The 20,079-nt window shown below is 39.5% G+C and overlaps 1 pseudogene; it reads left to right on the top strand.

Moving 5' to 3' along the window:
* The first annotated feature begins 15,435 nt into the window (after positions 1-15,435).
* On the top strand, positions 15,436-15,554 carry LOC115208875 (annotated as a pseudogene).
* The last annotated feature ends 4,525 nt before the right edge of the window (positions 15,555-20,079 follow it).

Below are 20,079 nucleotides of genomic sequence, written 5' to 3'. Positions count from 1 at the left end.
GCAATAAACCTAATAGAAATTGATTGCTCTTGGATCACCAGTTCTTACTATGTATGCAGAGTTGCAACATTTGCAGCTGTCGAAAGTTGTTCGCGTCATAAAATTAAATTTTCCAATAAATCGCTTCCTTAGATTTCCTTGGAACTACAGATGATGTTTGGTCTGTGGAAATAAACTGAATGAGAACTGCTTAGCATGCCTGCATTACATGGTATAAATTGCTAATGGTTGCAATTTATATTTGAAACACCGTGAAGACCTAAAGCATTTCCGCTCAGGCGTGACGGTTCGCTAAGCAGTTTGCTTCTCAGCCACCTGGTTCCAGGTTTAGTTCCGCCGCGTGACACCTTGGGCAAGTGTCTTCTGCTATAGCTTCGGGCTGACCGAGGCCTTGTGAATGGATTTGGTAGATGGAAACTAAAAGAGACCCAACACACACACACACACACACATACACACACATACACACACATTTGTTTTTGTTTTTCCCCCAGCCGGTGTTGGTTTGTTTACGTCCCCATTACTAGTTCGGCAAAAGGGCCCGATGGAATAAATAGCAGACTTTATAAAGATGAGTACTGGAAGGGGCTGGGGTGGTGATCCACGTGACTAAAAATTCATCAGGACGGTGCTCCAGCATGGCCGCAGTCTAATAATTGAAACAAGTAAAAAGTAAAAGATAAATATTTACTCGAATCCAAGCAAACACTGGCAACTACTGAACGACACAATAATTACAGATACAAGGAAAACCGTCTGGTATTTTATTTAGTCTAGTCATGGAGGTAAACGAAAACCCTCAAAGAGACTGCAAATGCTAGGCTTTACTAATGATTTCACTTGCCAAAATCATGGTCACAGCACTGCAAAAACCACTTCTTAAAAGCTAACCTAAAGTTCAGCTCGCAATAGGATTGTGTTGTTACTACTTATTAAAAAGTCTCTCGACTGATAGATAGGCTTGAGGTCACACACCAATGCATTTCAATAGATAGGCTTGAGGTCACACACCAATGCATTTCAATAGATAGGCTTGAGGTCACACACCAATGCATTTCAATTTATAGCCCATAAACACACTGTATTTTCATTCTCCATCCTTTCACTCCTACTTAAATAGCCTCTGCCCGTTTGTGTTCACTAGATGCATATGTGGAGGCACGTGGCCTTGTGGTTAGAGCAGCGGACTCACGGTCGAGGGATCGCGGGTTCGTATCTCAGACAGGACGATGTGTGTGTTTATGAGCGAAACACCTAAGCTCCACTCGGCTCCAGCAGAAGGCAATGGCGAACTTCTGCTGACTCTTTCCTCCTGCATCTTACAGCTCACCTGCGACAGACTGGCGTCCCGTCCAGGTGAGGGACCTATACGCCAAGGAAACCGGGAAAACGGCCCTTATTAGCCAGGCATGGCTCGAAAAGGAACAAACAAACAGATGCATATCAAGTCCAAACCCACCAAGGCACTCAGCTCTCCTCCGTTTATTACTTATACAGGATGCGGCAGAAAGGTTAATAAAAAACAAACATGAAGATGCATGAAAACACTTTGTATTTCTATGAAGTTCATTAAATGCATTTTTCTGTTTGTTTCAGACCGTGCCCATCATGACTTGAAGTGGAGAATTTCATTTTTTTCTTGAACCTTTGGAATCGGGGCATTCTTTCTGCCGCACCCTGTATTTCCTTACAACATGCTTCACACTAACCACTGTGCTCAGTCCTTTTGAGTCCTTTTTTTTTTCATTCTGGAGATACCGAAATACAGAGGTCGAAGATGATCCTCAACTGTCAAAATCTCATCAGTCACAAAAGGGATCCTATGGTTACAAGAACAACTTTTTGCTCAACTTAACCATTTAAAACAAGAGTAAGTAACCTTTCTAGCATTTACACAAAATACAACTGAAACATGTTTTTAAACATCCAAGGTCAATGAATTTTGATGTCCTTATCATGAGTGCGTATGTGTGTGTGTGTGTGTGTGTGTTGTGTGTGTGTGTGTGTGTGTGTGTTGTGTGCGTGTGTGTGTGCGTGCGTGTTTATCCAAGGGAAGGAGCAATATTAAAGAGAAATGATTGATGATAAGATTAGAAAATGAGGATTAAGATTTCGCCTCACGTGTGTATACCTACCTACATACACACAATAACTCTACATAAGTATGTATATATATATATATATATATATGTGTGTGTGTGTGTGTGTGTGTGTATATACGCGTGTGCATGTATGTTAATATACGTATTAGGCGGCGAGCTGGCTGAATCGGTAGCCTGTCGGGCAAAAAAGCAGCTTTTCGTCCGTTATTACATTTTGAGTTCAAATTCCGCCGAGGTCGAGTTTGCTTTTCATCCTTTCGGGGGTCGATACAATAAGTACCAGTTGAACACTGGGATCAATGTAATCGACTTACCCTCTCCTCCTAAACTGCTGGCCTTGTGCCGAAATTTGAAACCAATATTCAAAGATATACATGTATGTTAAATAGCTGTATAATTCACTTCAGATTTATTTCATAAGGTGTCAACATTTTAGTGAGACAAGTGCGACCTGTTCAGTGATATAGTTCCATTGTAAAATAGAATACTAATTTATCCAGGAAAAGTTTTATGTCTCGTGTATTTAATACAACGCATACCATCTTATATGGGCCAATCTTTTTCGAGAAGCAGACCGCATGAGACATGCCACATCATCAGGTGGCTCAAAATACTAAAACAAGTCAAGATAACTTTTCGTTGGTGTGCCATCCAGTAAGTTTCGCAGGCCACAGTTTACTTATGACTGTTCTATAGTGGAGATGCGTGGTTTAGTGATTAGGGTTCTGGATTCAGGATCGCAAGATTATGGTTTCGATTCCTGGACCGGGAGCCGCGTTGTGCTCTTGAACAAAAAACTTCATTTCACGCTGCTCCAGTCTACTTAGCAGGCAAAATCAAATAACTCTGCGACGAACCGATGGGGAATTTGTACGCCTTGGAAACCAGGAAACCGGCCCTTGTGAGTCGGCAGACTGGAGAAGATAACTTTCCTTTTTAACTTTATGACTGATCTATTGTCTCAAACTAAGCCAACGTGTGTCGCTGAAATAGGATTGATGGAAATTGTAATTTAGATGTGCAGCTATGTGGTATACTGTGTCGTAGTGACTCTGCCTGAGAATTACGTCCAGGGTACACGTGACTGTGGAATGCTCATCTACTGAGTCCTCATCCTGAAACAGGAGAGATTCATCACTACTACTAACACGCACGCACACTCACACATACAAAGACACATGCGCGCGTGCACACACATCTATCTATCTATCTATCTATCTATCTATCTATCTATCTATCTATCTATCTATCTATCTATCTATCTATCTATCTATCTATATAAAGCTGAAGTTGTCTGTGTGTGGCAGGTTTGATAGCCTTCAACTAACACTATTTCCTCCGAGACCCTGCAGCGCAAGTTGACCAAAATTGAGAGTATGATAGAAGAAGGCGTACTCTTTATTCCTTAGAAGATAAAATTCAAATCAGACCATGTTAAGACCAAAAATTCTTTACATCGAAAAAAGGTGCTTTTTATTCTATGTAAATCCCTATTTTTTACGTTTTTTTGACTTCCGTGTCGCCATTTTTCGGTGTATTTCAACCAGAAAAATGTTCACTTAAAGAGAATAACAAGCTACATAACGCAAAATTTTTACTTTTCAAAAATTCCAATTCTAAAGAGTCGAAACAAACTCGAGCAACGCCGGGCTATACTGCTAGTATTTTTATAAAGAAAACTTCGCTGTGAACTTCGTCAATATAACTGGACTAACAATGGTGCAAAGCTCAAAGCCATTTAACTCGAGATTGACGGCACCTCTTTTAAGATAAATGATTATAACGCGTAGCGTATTTGAAAATCGACTTACTGCGTTAGTGGCATTAGCTGCTCCCGAATGTGCCGATAGATAAGTGATACTTCAACTCGAATTTGTTTGAGAAGATACGTGATATCGAAGTCGCTGATTAAATTCATTTCTGCCCTTCACCATCTAACTATGAGAAGCTCGTCGAAAAGTTGAGATGTTGATTAATCATCACAGTGAGGCGAAATCTTAATCCTCATTTTCTAATCTTATTTTACATCAATCATTTCTCTTTAATATTGCTCCTTCTCTTGGATAAACACGCACGCACACACACGCACGCACGCACACACACACACACACACACACACACACACACCACACACACACACACACACGCACACACACATATATATATACACACATGCGCACACACACTTATATACATATCTATCTATCTGTCTATCTGTCTAACTCTCTGACTGTCTGTTTTTCTATCTTTCTTTCTATCTATCTATCTATCTATCTATCTATCTATCTATCTATCTATATATCTGTCTGTCTGTCTGTCTGTCTGTCTATCTATCATCTATCTATCTATCTATCTATCTATCTATCTATCTATCTATCTATCTATCTATCTATCTATCTATATATATACATACACACACGCACGTATATATGTATGTATATATATTTCTTTACTACCCACAAGGGGCTAAACACAGAGGGGACAAACAAAGACAGACAAACGGATTAAGTCGATTACATCGACCCCAGTGCGTAACTGGTACTTAATTTATCGACCTCGAAAGGATGAAAGGCAAAGTGGACCTCGGCGGAATTTGAACTCAGAACGTAACGGCAGACGAAATACTGCTAAGCATTTCGCCCAGCGTGCTAACGTTTCTGCCAGCTCACCGCCTTTATGTATGTATATATATGTATCTCTCCCCGAACCCGCCCTGTAGTCTCCCGCCTCCCTTTTCCCCTCACTTACCACCCCACGACCCTACGTCTCCAACGCACCATTCTTCGAGCTTTCCGTCATCTCCAGTCCGACCCGTCCACTTCACACCTCTTCTCTAACCGACCCCTCCCCTCTTTCAAACGAGCCCACAACCTTCGAGACCTTTTGGTCCATAGCTCCTTCCCTGACCCTACCTCCCCTGCTCCCGCCCACGTTGCCGCACTTGCCCTTACCTCTCCAACACCACCCGCCTCACTAGCACCCACCATCGACCCTATCCCATCATCCACTCCTTCACCTGCACCTCCAGCAATATTATCTATTGCATCTCTTGCTCTCTCTGCAATTCCTTGTACATCGGACAAACGGGACGCCGCTTGGCTGACCGGTTCGCGGAACACCTTCGTGACATCCACCTTGCGAACGACACACCGTCTCACGCCATTTCCGCTCCACCGGTCACTCCTTGCAACACCTATCTGTGTTCGGTTTGTCCTTACACAGAGGCCATCCGGATTCCCGTTTGCGCCGTGAACAGGAATTAATCTTCTCTCTTCGCTCTTATACGCCATTTGGTCTCAACTCTCCCCCCTCCTCATCTAACCTCACCCCCTCCTCACCTATCCTTTCTCCCCCGACCCCTACTTCTTCAGTCCTTCATCCTTTCACCCCTACTCCCCTTCCCTTCTTCCCTCTTTCTCCCTCCCTCTTCCCCTTCCCTCTGCTCCCTCACTCCCTCTCTCCCCTTCTCTCTCCCCCTCTTTCCTCCTTCATCCCCCTCATCCCCTTCCTTCTCCCCCATCCTATCCTCTCCCCCATTCTCCTCCCCCTCCTCTTCCCCTCCCCTTCTCTCCCCCCTCTTCTCCCCTCCCCCTCTTCTCCTCACTACACCACATGACTTTACACATCACATCACATATGATGTGCCATACTAATACACACACCAACTAATACATACTAATACGTAGTAATACATACTAGTACATACTAATACTTACACCACCCTATACATACACACGTCCAGACCCCGCATACGCACTTATACTCTCTCACACACACACACCTATACATACCAATACGTACTAATACATACTAATACATACTAATACATACACCAACCCCATACATACGCACGTCCAGACCAATCTTACGCACTAATACTCTCTCATACACACACACACACACACACACACACACACACACCCTTATACATACTAATACATACACCAACCCTATACATACACACATCCAGACCCCTCCCACGCACTTTTAGCTGGTCCCTCAACCCTTTTATCAACCCCATTATCTCCCCTTATTTCGCTCTCGCGTCTCATGTTTGATCTTTGACCTCTGGCCGAAATCAGATCGCCATGTTGATTCGTTAGCTACTGCACGCATTTTTTTTCTCTCCTTCTTTCTGTGTTTTTCTCTCTCTGTGTATCTTTCTGTTGAAGAGCGTAGGCTCGAAACGTTAAAGACTTGTTTTATTTATATTTCCTGAGCGCCATACTAATACAATTGTTCGTTTGTTTTCCACCTGCCTTCGTCTTTTGTTTATTTTCATAAAGCTTCCCGTTATATATATACACACATACATATAGGCGTAGGAGTGACTGTGTGGTAAGTAGCTTGCTTATGAACCACATGGTTCCGGGTTCAATCCCACTGCGTGGCACCTTCGGTAGGTGTGTCTTCTGCTAATAACCTCGGGCCGACCAAAGCCTTGTGAGTAGATTTGGTAGACGGAAACTGAAAGAAGCCCGTCGTATACATGTATATATTTATGTATATATGTGTGTGTATGCTTGTGTGTCCCCCCAACATCGCTTGACAACCGATTCTGGTGTGTTTACGTCCCAGTAAGTTAGCGGTTCGGCTAAAGAGACCGATATAATAAGTACTAGGCTTACAAATTTTTGCTCGACTAAAGGCTGTGCTCCAGCATGGCCACAGTCAAACGACTGAAACAAGTAAAAGAATAAAAGAAAAATAATAAATACATACATACATACATACATACATACATACATACATACATACATACATGATATTCAATTGACCAAATTATAATATTCTGCAATACTATTGCGTACAATATCAATGAAAGATGAAACAAAAAAAATTCCCAAAAAGCATTTGAACTTCCGGCGGTGAAGTAACCAAAGAGCATCTAATTTTAACTTTCCGTTCTAACGGCCATACATTTATTATTGCTGTGTGTATTAACGTTATTGTCTCGAATTCTCTCGACCATTTTCATAATGGAGGCTTGCTGTTGTTTGGTTGCTTGTTTATCTCAACCATTCAGCTTGCCAAATAGTGGTTTAGAATTGAAGACGAATTACCAGAATCTCCAGTGAATAGGCTGCGTGTGTAGGATTCTTAAATATTCATTCCTTTCAAATTCAATGATTGTTGATTTCTTTATCCTGTCACAATTAATTATCGTGTAAATGATTTATGTAACTTTTATATAGTTCTATTAAACAAAAGACGTTATTCTCAAATGACCGTTGATGTGAAAAGTCTTCGTAAATTAAGACAATAAAGCTGATACAAATGAGTAGAAAATTGTGCTTTCCTCTGTTTAGATCAATCGACCAACGAATGAGAAAGTCTGGTAACATAGCAATTTAACATCTTAATGTTGAACAGCGAATATTGATGTTACAAGAAGCAATTAAGCAGGAAAAGAATATATAAGCACCATTATTCAACTCTAAATGGTTTAAGGTAGAGTACAAAACTTAGTTACAAAGAGTTGCTATTAGAATACTTAAATCTAAAAGTAATATATCAACTATATAGTAACTACTAAAACCAGTTATGTGCATAACACCAAGGACACACCTCTATTAAATTATACACATTGAAATCAATGTTTTAAATTTCTTTGTAGAATGACATATGTTTCCTGGCTTGAAAGATTTAGCAAAGTTGACAGCAATATGTTATGTAGTCATGTACTATCATATTTAAGATGTTCATGTACAGAGAAGCGGGTGGGGTGGGGTGGGGTGTGCGACTGGCGCTGTCGTAAAAATGGTAGATTTGTTTTTCAGTGAACGTTTCGGCATTCTCTGCTGTGAGTTCAAATCTATCTTAGGTTAACTTTTTGTAGGCGTAGGCGTGGCTACATGGTAAAGAGTTTAAATGCCACCCACATGGATCTTGGTTTAGTCCCACTGCGTGCCACCTTGATCAAGTGTCTTCTGCTATAGCTTCGGATCAGCCAAAGCCTTGTCAGTGCATTTGGTACATGAAAACTGAATGAAACCCGTCATACATACATATATATATATATATATATATATATATATATATATATAATATATATATGTATATATTATATATATATATATATATAATATATATATATATATATATATATAATATATATATATATATATATAATATATATATATATATATATATATATATATATATATATATACATATATATATGTATACTGTATATATATATATATATATATATATATATGTATATATATATACTGTATCTCCCTATATATATATATGTATATATATATATAAATTCTTTTATTCTTTTACTTGTTTCAGTCATTTGACTGCGGCCGTGCTGCAGCACGGCCTTGAGTCGAACAAATCGACCCCAGGACTTATTCTTTCTAAGCCTAGTACTTATTCTATCGGTCTCTTTTGTCAAACCGCTAAGTTACGGGGACGTAAAAACACCAGCATCGGTTACCAAAACCACTCAGAAGACTTTGGTGGGCCAGAGACGGGAAATGGAATATACGAGTAACTTTATTGCTCACAACGATCGTTTCGACGCATCTTGCATTGATCCCTCGCGGATCGGATACTGTGCAGCTTGTTGTGGTGCATCTGTCGGTGCAGACGCTTCTCCTCGGGTGATGCCATAAGGGTTATCTCATTAAACAAATACAACATGCCGTTAGCGACAGTATGTTTAAGCCTTCGAGCAGGAATCCCACTCGCAAGAGATCAATGTAAGGTGCGTGGAAACGATCATTGTGAGTCATAAATTTTCTCGTATATTTCATTTTCCATCATTTGTAATATATTCAACGTACCCTAACGAATCCCTGAGGAAGATCCAGCGACGATGGTGCAAATATCGTGGATGACGTCAGGTAGCTATTGACTGTGAACGTGATTCATCGGTTTACTACTAGGAACGTACCCAGCACTTAAATATTTATACAAACACGCGCGCGGGCAATATAATGTCCTGTTCTGTGATAGGAAATTCAACAAAGAAAGTATTCCCTCGGCCTTCTGTTTCTTTCGCTTTTCTTCTCTTATTTAATTTTTCAGTTCGTTATAATATGTGGTTTGTGCCTGATGAATATGTTTGAGATATTTCTCAACATATGAAACTACGAGTAGCACCTAAAGACATGTATTATGCCCTTTAAATAAATAATACATATATATATATCAATGTAGGGACACGGTATTTCGTTATGCAGCTATGATATATTACAAAGTACCGCATTTTAACAGGTATAAGGAACCCCTTTTTGTCAAAAATTATGTTCAAAAAGTATGGGAGTTTCTTATACATCGATAGTATTATAATCTCTTTACAAAACCTTTTTTCCAAATTTGAAGCCTCAAAATTAGGGGTATCCTTATATACGAGGATTCCTTATACAAGTTAAAATACGGTATATTAAACGTTTTTATACGTCAGTACCTTGTACTACTGTGTTAGCAGTGCTATTACATCACTTGTTAAGGTTATCTCTACGGATCTTTTTATAGAAATTTTAGCCAACACTTTGTGCATGTATGTGTGTGCGTGCGCGTGTGTATGTGTGTGTATGTGTCTGTGTGTTTTCCCCATCACCGCTTGTCAACCGGTGTTGCTGTATTTACGTCCCCGTAACTTAGCAGTTCGGCAAATGTGACCGATAGAATAAATACCAGACTTGAAAGAAAATAAAAGTATTTAGTTTGATTCATTCGACTAAAAATTCTTCAAAGCGGTGTCTCAGCATGACCGCAGTGTAATGGCTGAAACGAGTTAAAGATTAAAGATTAAAAAAAGAAAAAGTTCCATATTAGACTGTACAGGAACCGGCCAAATATGATTTTACATAACTAAATTTCATTTAACGCTGCTTATTGTGCCGCTAATTAATATAATGATTTATTGCATTTCTGACGATGCACATGACTAGCTCGAATAAATTACGTTTCTTTTTTTCTATAATGAATTTTTTTTTACAATTATCCGGAATCTCAGAAAGGTATTTAGCATTACTCATGTCATTATGCTTGAAGTATCTTAAAATAATTGCATAGGCACAGGCATGGCCGTGTGGTAAGAAGCTTGCTTTCCAGCCATATGGTCCCTGGTTCAGTCTCACAGCTTAGTAGCTTGGGCAAGTGTCTTCAGCTATAATCTCGAACTCACAAAATCCTTGTGAATGAATTTGGTAGATGAAAACTGAAAGAAGCCACCACACACACACACACACACACACACACCTATGTGTGTATGTCATTTTGTTTTTGTCCCTCCATCGCTTGACAAACGGTGTTGGTGTGTTTATGTCCCTGTAGCTTAGCAGTTCAGCATGAAAAACTGATAGAATAAGTACTAGGCTTAAGTAAATAAGTCCTGGGATCAATTCTTTTCAACTAATTGCGGTGCTCCTGCATGGCCGTACTCAGATGAATAAAGCAAGTAAATAGTAAAAGCTGCATAAACTTTTCTGCAAATGTCATGCACTTATACACACACATACGCGCGTGCGTATGTGTGTGTATAAGTGCATGAGTGTGTGCGTCTGTGCGTGTGTGTGTACGTGTGTCTGTGAATGTGTGTCTGTGAATGTGTGTCTGTGAATGTGTGTGTGTGTGTCTGGTAAGTGATTTTATCGAATAAAAGAAAACAGATGGAACATACACATAACAGAATTTAGACACCCATGTTTAAAAATTATATCTAGCATTCGTATAGTAACAGTTAAAAGTACGCATGCGTATGGCTCAGTGGTTAGAGCGGTGTGCACACAATCATGAGGTCGTGAGTTCGATTCCCGAACCAGGTTGTGTTGTGTTCTTGGACAAGACACTTTATTTCACGTTGCTTCAGTTCACTCAGCTGTAGAAATGAGGTGCGACTGCACTGGTGCCAAGCTGTATCGGCCCCTTTGCCTTTTGTCTTGGATAACATCAGTGGCGTGGAGGGAGGAGGCTGGTATGCGTGGGCAACTGATGGTATTCCCTAAACAACCCATTGCCCGGACTTGTGCTTTGGAGGGAAACTTTCTCGGTGAAACTCCATGAACATTCATAATCGAAGGGGGTCTTTACTCTTTACTCATATTGAACAAATACTCTTTTCTACTCTAGGCACAAGTCCCAAAATTTGGGGGGGAGGGGGCCAGTCGATGTGATCGACCCCAGTACGCAAGTGGTTCTTAATTTATCGACCCCGAAGGATGAAAAGCAACTCAGAACGTGAAGACAGGCAAAATACCTATTTCTTTACTACCCGCAGAGGGGCTAAACCCAGAGGGGACAAACAAACGGATTAAGTCGATTACATCGACCCCAGTGCATAACTGGTACTTAATTTATCGACCCGAAAGGATGACAGGCAAAGTCGACCTCGGCGGAATTTGAACTCAGAACGTAAAGGCAGACGAAATACCGCTAAGTATTTCACCCGGCGTACTAACGTTCTTATTTCTTTACTGCCCACAAGGGGTTACATAGAGAGGGGAGAAACAAGGACAGACAAAGGGATTCGGTCGATTATATAGACCCCAGCGCATAACTGGCACTTATTTAATCGACCCTAAAGGATAAAAGGCAAAGTCGACCTTGGTGGAATTTGAACTCAGAACGGACCGGCAGACGAAATACTGTTAAGCGTTTCGCCCAGCGTGCTAACCACTCTGCCAGCTTGCCGCCTTCTTTATTGAACAAATATTAATGCAGACATGATACCTATTGGGAAAATTATTGACAGGCAGACAAATGCTATGCACTTATTAAACCATGTACATGAAGAGATTATAAAAAATAAGGGTTATAAAAGCATTAGGCATAAAAGTAAAGTTGAGATACATTTCAAAAATACGAGCCCAAAAATTCAATGAAATAACCAATTGTATTAAACGCTTCAGAACTGCGAGATGTGCAAAGGTATGGCTTTGCGAGTTTAGTGTTACATATTGCATTGTATATAAGCTTAAAATTCAAAAACTCATTGCATCAAATAATACACAATCTATTTTTCATTCCTTCTTTTTGAAATTTTTATTCTATTATATTTACATATTTTTATATTAACTTGTCTCTAGTTGTATTCAATGCTTTATATATGTGTGTCCGTATATGTATGTGAAAGTGTGTGCGTGCACCGCACACACACACACACACAACACACACACACACACACACCTATGTGTGTATGTCATTTTGTTTTTGTCCCTCCATCGCTTGACAAACGGTGTTGGTGTGTTTATGTCCCTGTAGCTTAGCAGTTCAGCATGAAAAACTGATAGAATAAGTACTAGGCTTAAGTAAATAAGTCCTGGGATCAATTCTTTTCAACTAATTGCGGTGCTCCTGCATGGCCGTACTCAGATGAATAAAGCAAGTAAATAGTAAAAGCTGCATAAACTTTTCTGCAAATGTCATGCACTTATACACACACATACGCGCGTGCGTATGTGTGTGTATAAGTGCATGAGTGTGTGCGTCTGTGCGTGTGTGTGTACGTGTGTCTGTGAATGTGTGTCTGTGAATGTGTGTCTGTGAATGTGTGTGTGTGTGTCTGGTAAGTGATTTTATCGAATAAAAGAAAACAGATGGAACATACACATAACAGAATTTAGACACCCATGTTTAAAAATTATATCTAGCATTCGTATAGTAACAGTTAAAAGTACGCATGCGTATGGCTCAGTGGTTAGAGCGGTGTGCACACAATCATGAGGTCGTGAGTTCGATTCCCGAACCAGGTTGTGTTGTGTTCTTGGACAAGACACTTTATTTCACGTTGCTTCAGTTCACTCAGCTGTAGAAATGAGGTGCGACTGCACTGGTGCCAAGCTGTATCGGCCCCTTTGCCTTTTGTCTTGGATAACATCAGTGGCGTGGAGGGAGGAGGCTGGTATGCGTGGGCAACTGATGGTATTCCCTAAACAACCCATTGCCCGGACTTGTGCTTTGGAGGGAAACTTTCTCGGTGAAACTCCATGAACATTCATAATCGAAGGGGGTCTTTACTCTTTACTCATATTGAACAAATACTCTTTTCTACTCTAGGCACAAGTCCCAAAATTTGGGGGGGGGGGCCAGTCGATGTGATCGACCCCAGTACGCAAGTGGTTCTTAATTTATCGACCCCGAAGGATGAAAAGCAACTCAGAACGTGAAGACAGGCAAAATACCTATTTCTTTACTACCCGCAGAGGGGCTAAACCCAGAGGGGACAAACAAACGGATTAAGTCGATTACATCGACCCCAGTGCATAACTGGTACTTAATTTATCGACCCGAAAGGATGACAGGCAAAGTCGACCTCGGCGGAATTTGAACTCAGAACGTAAAGGCAGACGAAATACCGCTAAGTATTTCACCCGGCGTACTAACGTTTCTTATTTCTTTACTGCCCACAAGGGGTTACATAGAGAGGGGAGAAACAAGGACAGACAAAGGGATTCGGTCGATTATATAGACCCCAGCGCATAACTGGCACTTATTTAATCGACCCTAAAGGATAAAAGGCAAAGTCGACCTTGGTGGAATTTGAACTCAGAACGGACCGGCAGACGAAATACTGTTAAGCGTTTCGCCCAGCGTGCTAACCACTCTGCCAGCTTGCCGCCTTCTTTATTGAACAAATATTAATGCAGACATGATACCTATTGGGAAAATTATTGACAGGCAGACAAATGCTATGCACTTATTAAACCATGTACATGAAGAGATTATAAAAAATAAGGGTTATAAAAGCATTAGGCATAAAAGTAAAGTTGAGATACATTTCAAAAATACGAGCCCAAAAATTCAATGAAATAACCAATTGTATTAAACGCTTCAGAACTGCGAGATGTGCAAAGGTATGGCTTTGCGAGTTTAGTGTTACATATTGCATTGTATATAAGCTTAAAATTCAAAAACTCATTGCATCAAATAATACACAATCTATTTTTCATTCCTTCTTTTTGAAATTTTTATTCTATTATATTTACATATTTTTATATTAACTTGTCTCTAGTTGTATTCAATGCTTTATATATGTGTGTCCGTATATGTATGTGAAAGTGTGTGCGTGCACCGCACACACACACACACACACACACACACACTCACACACACACACACATACACACACATACGATGTACTTCTTTCAGTTTTCGTCTACCAAATCCACTAATACGGTTTGTCCAAAGTGCCACGCAGTACGACTGAAGCCAGAACCATGCAATTTGGAAGCAAAATCCTCACCACATAGCCACGCCTGCGCTTACATAAACACATATACGCACACACATATAAACGCATATATGCGCACCTACGTACGTGTGTGTGAAAGCTAGTGAGTGTACACACGCACACACACACACGCACACACCACACACACACACACACACACACACAATCACATTCATATAACTGTACATATAATTATATAATTATACAAAATATGTCTCTATTCTTTAATTTGAAATATTCCAAATTACTGTTAATTTCATTCATGTTTCTAGGCTATTGATCCTGACTTGAAATTTAATTCATAATTAAAAATCGAAACATAACAATGACTATCGATTTGAATGTCTATTTCCACGTTAGTATCCAATAAATATTAATAAATCGATTACAATTGGTAGTTTCTTTATATTCAGCTTACTTTTCGAGTTAGCTTTATATATTCTCATATTTTAGACCCTCTTTTTGTCTTTAAAACTTTTTCACCATGAAATTAAACCCCTTCATATTGCGTATGTTTATGGTTTATACGGTTTTAGTTATTCCTCATGTCGTGTGTTGCTGGTCTTTATCACACGATGATGGATTATGCTGTTTTGCTACAAGAACTAACTCAGCATTTTTTCCCAGATAGAGTATAGCTAAGGATACTCTGTGAAATGTGTCCTTCACCCATTTAATTATAATGTTTGATTAGAAAATGATACGTCAATTACATTTTTGCTGTTTGAGCAACTCTCTCCTAGTTTCTTAAGTATGGTTCCATACATTTATTTACAGTAATCACTTGCCATATCGCGGTTCGCCTATCGCGCCCTCAGTACATCGCGGATTTTTCTGGCTAATATATGTAAATTTATATCGTGAACTCCTCAGTACATCGCGGGTTTTTGCGGCCGATAGGTATTTATATTTTTTTAGATTTTAATTATTTCTGTGGTAATATAAGCAATTTCACGCCTAAAAGTTAATGAATTAATAAATAAAAATACGGTAAATGTTAAAATAAAAATACGGTATAATATTAAAAGAAAATACGTGATGTACTGTAGATGAGTAAACAAGGAATCGCACATACTGTAAGGAAAACGAGACTTGGGAAACGAGTGTGGTGTTGCTTTGCATTTATAAAAAAATAAATATATTGCTTACTGCCATATCACGTTGAAAGCAGCGGTTCTCGTCCGATCACCGAAGTTAAGTAACGTCGAGTCTAGTTAGTACTTAGATGGGTGACCGCTTGGGAAACTCAGGTGCTGTAAGGGTCACACATTTTTTAACGGCAGTGCATCAGCATGACCGCAGCTCTGAGCTGAAACTAGAGAGAAAAAATATACAAATTATAAAAATAATAATAAAAATATACGATATAGTACTGTTTCTACATTGCAGATTTTGACCTATCGCGGAGGGCGGGGTTGGAACGTAAAACCCGCGATATCCGAGGGATTACTGTATATCGTAGCAGTGACAGTTGTAATGGTGGAGAAGTGCGATACAAGAGGAACGTAGAGGTAATTATTCTGGTTTTTATAAGTAATGGTAATACGGGGTGGAAGTCAGGTGCTAATGTCTAATCTGTTGGAGATGTTTGTGGAGTTGTTGGCAGTTACATAAGCAGTCTTTCATCTTGTATCTTTTACTTGCCTCAGTCATTGTTAGACTGTGGCCATGATGGAGTAAAACTCCTTGAAGAATTTTTTATTTTAAGCCTGGTACTTATTCTATCCAACTGTGTTTGCAATGTATTTGAATGTCGTCGTTCATGTATTCATGCGATGGAAAAAGTGTTTTTCTAATGATGTAATGTCTCCACCAATCAATTACAAAATTCGTTGGAAACAGCTGTAGTGAATTGATACATTACCCATCTGTTGTTATTTATTCGTTTATTATCGCCTTTATCAGAACCTGCTCCTTGCATAAATCTGAAGTAAAATATGGACCGTACATTTATTACAATGTGCGTCTCTTAATTAACCTCAGAGCTATTACTATACTCAGTCGGGTACAGTTAATTGTATATATAACCCGAATATCCTTCTGCCTGTACTTCGGCCGCCTCATATATATTCATCTATATTTGTTGTGTAAACATTTTCCTTTTCGACTCGATCCGGTGCCTTCCATTAAGTACCTGATACACTTGAATCCTGATCTATTACACACACACACACACACACACACACACCACACACACATATGCATCCAGTGTGATATGTAGCTACTGCGAATATAATGCAGTATTATGAAATTTAACAAAAAAAAAGAAAGAAAGGAAAAGTGAAATCGCATTTAAAGAAATAGCCTGTGTATTATATGCAGATGTGGTTAACAAAGTAATACAGTGGTGCCAAATCTACGATGTTATCTGTAAATTAGAAGAAGAGGAAGTAAGTTGAAACGATTAACCGAAAGATGGCAGTTATTTGAGAGTTGATGTTCAGGAGACAACCTGATGCAATCGTGTAATACAATGTAAGTTTCAACTTCTTTGCAATCTGACGCTTTCCTAATGCCTCCTTGTATTTTGCCGCTTTATTCATTAATGTGGCATTCGTTATACATGTATACACACACATACATGTGTACACGCAAACAAATATGTAAAATTATATACATACGTACAGTCATAAGTATATACATACAATACATATGTACATATGTATATATATATGTATATATATATATATGTATATATATGTGTGTGTGTGTGCTTGTGTGTGTATGAGTGTGTGTGTGCATATGTATATATGTATATAAATGTGTGTGTGTGTGCATATGTATGTATGTATGTATGTATGTATGTATGTATGTATGTATGTATGTATGTAAATGTGTGTGTGTGTGTGTGTGTGTGTGTGTGTGCAGAAGGAAAACGCAATTACTACAGCTTTTCTACGCTGCATGAAAAGGAAATTTCATCTGTCTCCAAAATGTGTGTCAAAAATTAGAGCAAAACAAATATAAATGATGAGGACGATGGTGATGGTGTGTGAGGTGGTGGTTGTTGTTGTGGTGAAGATGGTAGTTGTGATGGAGCTAGTGGTAGTGGTGGTGGTGGTGACGAATTCGACAATGACGACTATCCTGCCAGTACTGCGACTGCTGCGTCCGCTGCTGCTGCTGCTGATGATGAGGATGGTGATGGTGATGTAGCAGTGGTGGTTGTGGAGGCGGTGGTGATGCTGGTGACTATGTCTGTGAGGACGCCGATGACAAAGACGATGCTGCTGCCGTTACTGCTGTTGCTATTGCTGTTATTACTACTGCTGCTGCTGCCTCTACTGCTGCTGCTGCTGATGATGATGATGATGATAATGACGACGACGATGATGATGATGACAAGAGGATGGGATCGACTACCCTGGCGTCTGCAGACACACACAAACTAACCGAAACACATAAATAAAAAGTTGAGGTTATTGTTTTTTTCCCTCCTTTTAAGTTCCGGAGTGAAAATAACGCCAAAATAGTTGTTTGCAAACTCTCCTTCACTATTCCTTATAACTGCAATATTATAACTAAACAGTTTTTGCTACACCTACCTGACCAAATCTTTAAGCATTATCTTTTATTTCTCTTCATTTCTTAAATATTTATTTCAGGAAACAATATTAGAGATTCTCGTTCCGTCTTCTGAAAACTGATCTGGAATATTAAAGAACGACATTTTAAACGTGAAAAGGAAGCAATTTAAAGTTTCTCTACTTTCACAGAATAAAATTTTGTGACAGTAATTACAGAAACAGGCGTTTGTTACTTTAGGAGCTGTAAATGGTAGCAGCAGCAGCAGCAGTAGTAGTAGTATTTTATTGGCCACAAGAGCCGAAAAAATATAGGACAATACAGAGACAAAGGTCATTTACACATATAAGCATTAAAGCAATAATAATTAGTTTCAAATTTTGGTACAAGGCCAGCAAATTCGAGTGAGGGGCGTAAGCCGATTCTAGTGACCCCATTGCTCAACTAGTACTTATTTTATCGGCCTCCTAAAGGATGAAAGGCAAAGCCGACCGCGGCGGAATTTGAACTTAGAACGTGAAGAAGGACAGAATGCCGCTAAGTATTTCGCCCGGCATGCTAACGATTCTGCCAGCTCGCCGCCTTCATTAAACAAATAATTATCAGCAAGAAAATTGGTTAATAACAAAATTACTCAAAAAGGGATTGTACCATCCAGGAGCAAACTCACTGGGAACCTCATCGGTCCTGGATCATCCCAAGGGACAAAGGCACCAAAGGAAGATGTCACTTTCCCGCCCGTACTCTTCAACCTATAAGTGCAAGCTCAGAGTAGGCCTACTCACCCGGGCCATCTTTGTTACATTCGCTCACATTTTAATAAATATATTTGGGAGCAGCACCCCACTCTCTGTCTGCATCTTCCTCTTTTAATGGTATTTAAAAATAGTCGAGGAAAGCTTTCAATCTCGTCTACCACACATCTTTCACCATTGACAAAAAGCAGACGACAGCTGACTATCTTCCTGGTTAAAATATGGCTGAGAGATTTTCACGATGATATCAGCCGTTAGCCGGATCTGTCATACACGCGACAGTGTCTCTACGACATAACTCCACAGCTTAAGAATGCTGGACTTGTATACGAGTGTATGTAAGATAGTTGCGGCGCCCTAAGCGCATTTAGAAATGTTTCTAATTTAAAGCACAAGTCCAACAATTTTAAGCAGACATCATCGACCCCAGTATTAGACCCGTACTTTATCTTAACAGACCTTGGAGAAATGTAAGGTAAAATGACCTCGGCGGCATTTGAACTCAGAACGTGAAAAGAAAATAGAAATATCGCAAGGTTTTCTTACCGAAGCTGTAACAATTATACCAATCCACTGAATTTAATAATAATTATAATCACAATTGGACTGGTCAAATATCTTGAAACATCTAATGACTGGATGCTAAAACTCGTTAAAAACCACGAGAGACGTAAGAAGCTTCATTCTGTCATGAAGGAGATCAAAAAGTTTATTATTGAATTCATGCATTTTATCCAGATTGAACAGCATGATGGAAGTGTGGCAACTGTTGTTGCAAAGGAGGTGAAGTCAGTGGCAAAGGAAAAAGCGTTTGAACATAGGTGAGAAGAAAACCTCTCTGCATGGCATATATGTAACCCGTGGCAAACAAGCTAATGTAGACCAGAAACACATCCATCAGTGGCTACGGAGCTCAGGGTTAAAAGCAGAGAGCGAAGGCTTTATCTTGGCTGCTCAAGGTCAGCGCTTATTGACCTGGAACTATCAAGCCAACGTGATGAAAAATAGAGTAGACCCAAAGCGCCGATACTGTAACGATAAGATTGAAACCGTGGATCACCTCACCTAATCTCTGGGTGTAAGATTTCAGCACCCGTGGAGTATAAATCTAGACATGACAGAGTTGGTCAGTATCTATCTACACTCGGCATTATAAAATCAAAACTGCTGACAAATGGTACAAGCACCATTCTGAGGCTGTAATTAAGGGAGAAAATGTAACGACTCTTTGGGACTTTCCAGGGTATACAGACTAGACCATCAAAGTTAACAAACCAGATATTGTTATGAAAGACTGAAAACAATAAATTCTGTTTATTGATGAACAATATCTCTGCAAAAAGATTTGATAAGCTCACTGAATATAAAGATTTACTAATGGAAATAGAAAAGTTGTGGTATCTCAAGACGGTTACAATACCAGTGATTGTAGGAGCATTTGGAATGATCAAAAGGGAAGTGAAAATTATTTGAGGATGATCCCTGGTTTACCGTCCATACAGGAAGT

Source organism: Octopus sinensis, linkage group LG2 (genome assembly GCF_006345805.1).
Source record: "Octopus sinensis linkage group LG2, ASM634580v1, whole genome shotgun sequence".
NCBI classification, from domain to species: domain Eukaryota; kingdom Metazoa; phylum Mollusca; class Cephalopoda; order Octopoda; family Octopodidae; genus Octopus; species Octopus sinensis.
The sequence above is the reverse complement of the archived record's forward strand: the minus strand, read 5'-3'. Positions and strand labels throughout refer to the sequence as shown.